At 45.7% G+C, this 7,086-nt stretch overlaps 1 protein-coding gene across 1 annotated transcript in view; it reads left to right on the plus strand.

The window, feature by feature from the left end:
- Window positions 1-7,086, plus strand: part of ntng1a (netrin g1a) — an 85,621-nt gene that overhangs the window by 50,931 nt on the left and 27,604 nt on the right.

The raw sequence follows: 7,086 nt of genomic DNA on the forward strand, positions 1-7,086 counted from the left end.
CCAACTTAGAGGACTCGCACCCTGAGGAGGACTGGATATGCACTCCTTCTTTCTTTATTTACTTCACTTCTTTTACTTCACTCTTTCTGTCTCTCTCACTCTCTCCATCACTCCCATACTCTCTTATACCCTCACAACCTCCCACCTTCAAACACACACACACACACACACACACTATTTAATGTAGAATATGCCTCCCCTTTCACACCCACGAGCATTGCCACATTACATCTCATAATGTTTCTCTGTGCTCAGACTCAAATTTGAACACTTGCTCATACATAAAGGCAGAGGAACCAATGATATGTAACACATTAAAAACATTCAGCTGCACTGAAAAAAAAAAGTTTGCATTTCATTTCCGCTAATGTAGTTTGCATTCAAATGCCCAGTGCATGGTCTCAGTGCTGCAGCAATACATTGCTTAAATTAGTAAATATATATATATGTATATATAAGTAAATATATGTTTGATGAATATGCCTTTAAACATTAGACTGGAGACCAGACTCTCTTCTTCGCAGAGAGTCTGGCCTAGTTCCATTGGCAAACGTTTATTTCCTGGTTTGTGGACGCTTGTCTGAAGTTTGAATTCATTGGAGTTCAATCACTAACATTTGGTATTGACGTATGATAACACAACGATAATGATAGGTTTGCAATCGCTCTTGGCAACGCCCTCTGTTCGCTGATTGGACGGAGATGCATTTTCCAGTGTAAACGAAGCTGGATGCAGCTTTACCAGACGGAGTATGAAGAGAAATGTAAATGAGCGGAAGTACGTACAGTAGTCAGGCGGGGGCCTGGCCTATTTAAACACATCCAGTCAGAGGTTAATTGGGAGGGGTTACCTGTAGTCTGAAGAGGGGCACTCTCAACAGTAGGTACAGGGAGACAGAGGGTGCACTGACATGTGGCTAGCGTTACTGTTGAATTCCCCTGTGGCATCCTGCCTTTCAAACGCCTCCGAGTCGCACTATGCGGCGCTGACTGACAATAGAGAGAAGGACTGCGGATGAATAAATGCATGACACCAGCCATTTTCAAGCCTGCCTTTTTTCTCCCCATCGGTTCGCCATGCCACATCTAACACATAAAAGACTGGGGTTGGGCCGCTGGAAGGACGTTTTAGTGGAAAATATTGTTTGTCAATGACTGGGATATTTCTCTTTTTTACCCTGGACTGCTGTTGAATGGATTTGAAGGGGGTGTGGGGGGGGGGTATTATTATTTACTGACGTTAGAGGTTGGTCATGGCGTGCCATTCTTTCTTTTCTCCTCAGTCAAGGATGTATTTCTAGGAAAGTCACGCTTCTTACAATTCACTGGACGTCCAAGTAAGCATCTGTGTAGCATTTAAAGACATCTAGGAGGTGTTCAGCATATGAATGGATTAATGAAATAAAGACATTTTGTACATTTCTAAAAAAACATGTTCACACTTTCATTCAGTCAGTAGAGGCAGAATTGACACTTGTCGTATTTCTCCACGCTAAACCCTGGCACACATTTTGTTTGATTTATTTTTTTTCCCCAATGGAACTGTGTATAGCCATTCATTTATACAACATTTTGAGTGTTCAGGTCAAATGGTTGAGCGTGGACAGAGTGTTATTTTCTCTAACAGCGTTCCCACTTCTGGGTACTCTCTCACTGGGTCCTCACCAAGTCCACCTGGATTGCAGGGGGCGTTGTATCGGTGTGACAATCACTCGATTATATTGAACTGGGGTTGTATGTCGGGCGGTGAAAGCATTCTGATAGACTCCTACTGCAGCTTGGTGACCCATCCAGGCCTGCTGTGTCTACACTCTCCTGATAGTAGACTCTGTGCCATCGTTTCATACAATCAGATGGTTCGCCTGTTAAAGAAAAGAGAACAGATACTTTTTCAAGCTGTTTATTTTATTGTTTCTGTCATTATAATACAAACACTTGGGTTTAGTTGAAAATGCTTTGCTTTATTAGAGCTAGATAGCTCTCCTATGGTTACCAGCTAATTGAATGTGCTCCAAATGAGACTGAAGCTACAGCTATTTTGGGGCCAAGACAGTTCTGCGCTCGTTTTCAGCTCCTAATTGCTTACTGGACAAATAAAATATTTCCGGAATATTCCCTCCAGTCAGTGTTCGGGAGTGCTCCATCAGCAGAGTGGTTCAGTAACTGGGCTTAATGTGACCGGGGTTGTCAGTGACCATTTTAGTAAACAAGTCTGTATTTGCTTTGTCAGACCCACTGGAGGCTGGGGGCTGGAGGTGTTTGTGTGTGTGTGTGTGTGTGTGTGTGTAAGAGAGTGGGGGGGGGGGGGGTGGCTTGCAGTTTGCAGTGTTTCCCTCAGGGCTTAAAGATGCCCCCGAACTCAACTTCTCTCCCTGTCAAGACCGCACTGGCCAGGGGACGGAAATGGTTGCTAAGGGCCCTCTCAGAGAGAAATAGCAGCTGTTTCTCACCTCCCTCCCGTGCACGGCGGGCCTATTGAGGGCATCTCAGGAAGCAATTAGGCCAGGCGGAGTGATGGCGAGATCTGCTTATCATTAATGTGAGCTGAAGTGTTGAGTTTGGAGACCTTCAGTGTCATTTGAAGATGTGCTAACGCTTAAAGGTTTGTTGTGAGCTGTTTGTTGTCTGTGTGAGGAGAGGGAGAGGTAAGGAGAAGGGTAGTGGAATGAGTATGGAATGAAGTATCTATGGCTAAGTAGATCCCAGATAACTCGTACTTGGGTGAGTGTGTGTGTGTGTGTGTGTGTGTGTGTGTGTGTGTGTGTGTGTGTGTGTGTGTGTGTGTGTGTGTGTGTGTGTGTGTGTGTGTGTGTGTGTGTGTGTAGGTGTGTGTGTGTGTGTGTAGGTGTGTGTGTGTGTGTGTGGGGCGGGTTGTAGGTGTGTGTGTGTGTGTGTGTGTGTGTTTGTGTCCTCACACACATTCCCATTTCTTTAATATTGCGAATTAGAGGAGCCTTTGTGCGTGCTGAATAGGGCAAACGTTTATTTGCACAGCATTTGACCCAGTTCATTTTCCAGCAATAACACCTGCACATTTGATTAAATTTAATTGCTGCACTTACTTAGCCCACTTTAAGGCAGTGTAGCATTCACTCCACTCGATTGCCTTGGATCAGCCTGGTTAGGTGTGCACGGGCGAGCTTCGTTTCGGAGTAATTATGATTAATTATCCGCAGATAGATGTGTCCACGGAGTGGCAGCCAGAAAACAACGGATGTGGAAAATTACAGGTACTCTCTCATCCTGGCGAAGAAAAAAAAAGCCCAGGGGAGATTGAGAAAGAAGACAAAGTTATGCTGATAACGTTTAAAAACTATTCTCACTTCCTTGAGAGAAAATTGCAAGGTTTTTCGGTGTGGTTTTTTTTATTATTATTATTTTATTTTTGCCAATGAAATTGGTCGAGAGCACTGTGTTCTTTCGTCTGCCCTTAGTTTTTGTCAATCACACTTCCATTACTTTGGAGGTCACAGACTGCTGTGCTTTCTGACAAAACGTGTAAGGAAGTGCACAGTTGCTATTCAACCGTTTCTATGGGAGATAAATAAATAACTCATCCCTCTTTACAACATGACTCTCTGTTTCATGCATTTCAAGGAGAGCTCAGGAAGAGCAAAAAAAAAAGAAACGAAGAAGAAGAAGAAGAAGAAGAAGAAGAAAGAAAAAAACTTTTGCTTCTTTTCTTTTCTGCTTCACTCAGGCTTTAAAGAGGCCTTTGACAGAGAGTGAGAAGTGTGGCGGTGATTACCACCGCAGTGCGCTAACCGCTAACCTGTCTTGGCAGTGCAAGTTCGCCGTCCCATGGGCAGTTCCATGAATACATATTATGACCTCCATCAGACACGCGTTAGCATTCCCTATAGCGCCCCAGGCTAAGTTCCTCAGACACCGTGGCACTGAAGTGACGGCACATGACTCTTTAGCGATAGCCAAACCCTTTTTTTTTTTTTTTCTTTTCAAAGTGGAACGACACTGCCACAGGAAGCTGGCACACCTTGATTGAAATGGAAAAATAAAAGTCTGTTGTTGAGCTAAGGGAGCCCAGGAGAATGGGGCCCTGTCGTTAAGTAGTTTTATCCCGTCGCCCGTTTAAAAGGCAGAGCACTTTCAAGGTGACAGGTCTAGAGCAAGAGCATTCCGCTGCTAATTCTGATGCAACCATGCCAACAGAACCCCCCCCCCCCCCCCCACACACACACACACACACCCCTTGTAGGCATGGAAGTGAGGCCCTTTCATTTGCACCAGATTGAGATGTTTGGAGTGTCAAGGAAATCCAAAGGTTGCCAAACTGCTCATGATAGATTCCCAGAGAGCAGCGGCTAGATGAGTCGGTAAACATGAGAGTTGTTTTGTGTCTGTTTGAGCCTCTTGGAGCATTTAGCAGCCTTGCAGAGATGAGCAAAATGCTCCTCTATTTGCCTTCATTGTTTGGGGATAATTTGCTGAGAAATGCAATGAAATTGGGACATCTCCACAGTTGATAGCGTGTTTGTATTTTAAGATTAGTGCATCACTTGAATATTATCAACACATAATGGCTTCTGATCTATTTAATGGTCTCGCCCACAGCAACAACCAGCGAGCATCACAGTGGGCTGTTTCTCTCTTGTGAGCATCAGACCGTGTCCCTTCTTCTTTATGAGGTTTGCGCCTATGTATTTACAACCCTTGGGGATGATTTGATAATTTGTACCCCACGGCTTTGCAATACCCCCCACCCCCCCACACAAACACACACACACACACTCTCTCTCTCCTCCAAATAAATAAATAGATAAAATAAAAGCCCCCTCATAATGAGATGCAAATCACAGCTCAGGAGAATAATGACCTATCACTTATCCTGGGTGGGGGTACCTGCCGTTTTTTGAGGTGCCATCCGTCAGTGGCAGCCTCTTCGCCCCCCCAGCCCCACTCACAGAGGCCTCTCTCACGACGCACGCAGCGAGCATAATGTCTCCAATAATAGCCGCCCCGTAGTCATGCTGCGAGCGTTTAACACCGTGCGGCCCATTTTTACTCACATAGCGTAATTGCCATGGCGACCGCGCGCGGCGGCCCCGCCGGTCCCGGTGCACGATCACGGCCGCGAGTTAGCTCGGAGAGAGCGCTTCGGGTTTTAGGAGAGCTGTTTGTTGTTTTAGATTGTCATATTTATCTGCCAGATCAGCCTAAGCATCTTAAGGCTAGCTGTGACCGGATCAACAACACCAGCTGTCGCTTAAAAGTCTCCTCGCTGGGGAGAGAGTGTACAGTCTGCTCTCTCTCTCTCTCTCTCTCTCTCTCTCTCTCTCTCTCTCTCTCTCTCTCTCTCTCTCTCTCTCTCTCTCTCTCTTTCTCTCTCTCTCTCTCTCTCTCTCTGCCTTTCTCCTTTCAGCATATTCTACCAATCAGCTTTTTTTGTGCCTGAAGACGTCTTTTCCAAGAACACGTTTTAAGCACTGCCAGCCGCCCTCGTAGTGTTCCCTGTGCGCCGACGGACTTGTTCACCCTTTCCGCTCCCGTATATTAATTTGCGGTGACAATAATCGAGGCGGCGGGGCACAATTACCGTGAGGCTCATGAAGACAGATCGGCCTCTTAAGGGGCAGAGACGACGTCTGCTCCCATGGATGAGACTGGAGCGTGTGTGTGTGGAGGGGGGGGGGGGGGGGGTGGCTAGGAGGGGGTCAGTGAGCCTTACTGTCTATCCTTGGCCGCCACCGGGAGTTTCACCAGCTACCACTGCATTGCACACGTGACTCTCACCTCCATCTCCACACACCCCCCCCCCCCTCCCCCTCCCCCTCCTCCTCTGTACACAAGCTCCCAAATGGGGAGTATGGTTACCAGTGGTCTCCGATACCCACACAACCCCCTGTCCTCTGTCCCCTGTGTTGGGGGAGAGGTTTCTCTGTATAATCAACTCAGTGGTAACCTTTGCTCTGCTGCACCATAATCAATGGCATCATGTTTTGTTCTGTATCAAGAGAGACAGTTTCAAAAGCTAGACTTTTGTGTCTGGAAGTGATTTGAGGTAAATCCATTGGCTGATTTTTCTTTTTTTTTTCCCTTTGGCTCTCACAAACCCTGTAATGAATATTTAGTGCTTTAGCTCAGAACACCCCCTCATGAGGTTTTGAATTTGAAATTATCTGGATGTGTCATGAAGACACGGTTAATTTTTGTGGCATCCTAATTTGTTTTCATGTTGCGCCATTTTTGCTGTTCAGCTCATGTGCTTATTAAACATGCATAATTAACACAATGACTGCAGGAAGTTTGATCATTCCTCTTAACTGTGTCAATGAATTAATCACGAAACCACCAAGGAATAAAAAAAGGTATTAAGAGTTTTTCACACCGCAAAATAACCTACAATGAAGAGATAAAGTCTAGCAAACCATTACCGTAAAAGTGCAATGCAGCCGTGTGTAATGTGTTTGTGCTGCAGTCAGTAAAGGTTTAAGGGTGTGTGGTTTTAAGCTAGCAACATGGCTAAGCTTCTTTAGCGAGACCTCATTATGTTTTAATTTATCATTTAGCACGCCCTGGTAACCCTGTCCCCAGCTAGTCCCCAATGCTCCCAGCCTTATCGGAGACCTGTGAGCCACACAAGGGACTCTTAAATCTCCCTTCGCCCTCCCCGCATTACGCGACTCCTCCGTGCCGTGCTTGTATCATTTTGCGTGTTTAGCCCCCCCCCCCCCCCTTTTTATTTTTGCCTTTCCTTGCAAATGTGACCTCGCAGCAATTACGTACTCTCCTGAGGGACAATTAGGAGCCAGTTATCTTTTGCCGAGTGGGGAAAACGAGGGGTGGGAGTGGAAAATATGTAATGATGCATGCAGTGATTTTTGTTTTGTTTTGTTTTGGGGTTTTTTGGGCTGATTTCTTGGAATTATTATGCGCTAGCTACCTTTTTGAAGTCTGCCTCTTTTTTGTTTTGTTTTTGTCAGAACACTTAAGGTATATACCCTCATGCGATGCATACGTAGGCACCTCTGGCTGTGCAAAACAATCTGTAGAAATGCAAATATTCCCCAAGGTCACATTGACCTTGGTGTGCCTTTCTCTCATCCAGCCCTCATGTTTCCAGTAATA

This window comes from Sardina pilchardus, chromosome 19, assembly GCF_963854185.1.
Source record: "Sardina pilchardus chromosome 19, fSarPil1.1, whole genome shotgun sequence".
NCBI lineage: Eukaryota > Metazoa > Chordata > Actinopteri > Clupeiformes > Clupeidae > Sardina > Sardina pilchardus.